This window comes from Otolemur garnettii, unplaced genomic scaffold (genome assembly GCF_000181295.1).
Source record: "Otolemur garnettii isolate 467f Iridium unplaced genomic scaffold, OtoGar3 scaffold00016, whole genome shotgun sequence".
NCBI lineage: Eukaryota > Metazoa > Chordata > Mammalia > Primates > Galagidae > Otolemur > Otolemur garnettii.
The window spans coordinates 28,350,002-28,352,331 of NW_003852411.1; positions in this window are offsets into that span (position 1 = coordinate 28,350,002).

The following is a 2,330-nucleotide window of genomic DNA, read 5'->3' on the forward strand; positions in this document are numbered from 1 at the left end:
TTTTGGTTGCAGCCATCGTTATTTGGCAGGCCCAGGCTGGATTTGAACCCGCCAGCTCAGGTGTATGTGGCTGGCGCCTTAGCTGCTTGAGCCACAGGCACCGAGCCAGGCCCAGGTTTCTTGATGCAAGGTTATGTCGATGTTCCACTGTGCTATCCTACGGTTCAACCATCCTATCAAATGAGATACACTGTGTCAATAGACATATTTCTAAACTGTAAAGTGCCAGGCAAATAATCTTTACTGTTATATTAAACACATTAGATAGTACAACCCTATATTAATTTTATACATGTTATTCAAGGATTGCTAACTCTGCCCAATTTTCTTTTGCTTTTATGAAAAAAGCTGCTACGGACCTCACTGCACGGGTTCGCTATTAAAACCAGGTCTTTCAAACTTTCCGGCTAACCCCTTCCCTTTTCCAGGCATTTTATACTCACTCACTTCTTTGAGTGTGATTTCTTGCTTTCTTAAAGGACTCTTCATGGGTGCTTTAAAGAAAGTCTGAAAAAGCTTTGCAGGAGTTACCTTATTTTTCTGTGGCACTTGCCGATTGTGTTGGAGGAGGTGAGGACTGGGTACATCACGATACCTTGACAGCTTCCCCCTTCTTTCTCTCATCTGCACAAACCATTAAATTCTATGATCCAGTGAGCTGTCATTTCTGGATGATTCTGGCAGTCTGGCAAAGCTTTGCTCTCAATAGATCTGTTCTTTTTTTATGTACTTACTTCTTTAAGACATCTCTTTGGAGCACCTACTCTGTGCCGGCGACTGTTCGAAGTGCTGCATTTAGCATGGTGAACGAGCAGAAAAAGTCTCCACCCTAGTGAAGTTTTTATCCCGGCAGAAGGAGCCAGAAAAATAAACAAATAAGATAATTTCATACTGTGACCTATAAAAAACATAGACGGGAGATGGGCTGGAGAGGGGCTGGATGGAGAGGGGCTCATTTTGCCAAAGTGGTGAGGAAAGGCTTCTTTGGAGAAGTGGTGTCTGGAATGAGACTTAATGGATGAGAAGGAAGAAGCAAGGCAAGAAGGCCAGGAAATAGTTTTCCAAACAGCAATAAGAACAAGTGCAAATGTTCTTTACCTAAATCGTGAACGAACAAAAGGGAGCCAGTGTGGCTGGTGAGTGAGGAGCAAGGAGAGAGTAGCATGAAATGAGATGGAATGGGAAAGGCTAATCCTGCAGGGATTTGTAGGCTGTGGTCAAGAGGCCGGACTTTATAAAAGCAGGATGGAAATCCATGGAAGGGGCTGCAGCAGACGAGGGGCGTGATCTGATCATCCTGACTGTTGTGGGAGAATGGATAGAGTGAGCGGGCAGAGTGTGGAAACAGAGAGACCACTTAGCAGAGCTGGCAGTTTGAAGCCTGGCTCATCGCTTTCCACATGGCAGAATGGAGAAGTACTTCACGAACATTTATTAGACACTATGTTCCAGACATTATCCTTGGCTCTGGGGACCTAAAAAGAAAGCAGAAATGATTTGTGCTTTTCAGGAGCTCACAACTCTAAGGGGGGAAACTCTTAAATAACTGGAAAATGCTAGTCTGGGTTCCATCGCTATAAACTTAGATGTTTAGCGAGGCCTCACTTCATATCATCCACAGGTTCTTCGAAACTGTGACTGCAAGCAAAATGAGGTACAGCAGGTCCTTGAATTACCTTGTTTTCATTTAATGCCATTTCATTACCATGTTGATGAGAAAAGAAGTTGGTCTTGTTATATATCATTGCACTTCAAGTTGCAGTTTCCAAGAAATCAAAGATGGTAAATGAGGGTTGCTATATAAAACTCCAGGAAAGCACAGAAAATGGAAAATAAACTCAATCTTGGAATTTAGAGTAGTTTTCACAAAGCAGACTGTCAAAGGACTGTAAAGAGCAGTATAACAGTTGTACAAAAAAAAAGAAGAATATTAAAATAGATGGTACAATAATAACAGCTTATGTTATTGGGCACTAATTGCCCACAGGAAAATGGGGCAAATTTAATTTTGTATCAATTTACTCACTCCTTACAGTCCATCCTGAGAGATCATCCTATAATGATCCTCCTTTTACAGTTGACACCTAGAAGGCTAAATAACTTACCTGAGGTCACATATCTATTAAGTGGTGGTGACAGAGGGCCAACGCAAGCAGTCTGATTCCAAAGTCTCTGCTATTAGCCTCCATGCAATCACAACCATAAGGATAAAAGGAAGTGGACTGTTTGAAGACCCCAGAAGTATCTACTAGCACAATTCCATATTAGAGGTCACAAAAATGACACCTCAAACTATGGTGCTTTGGTATGTTGAGTACTTTGAACTCAAG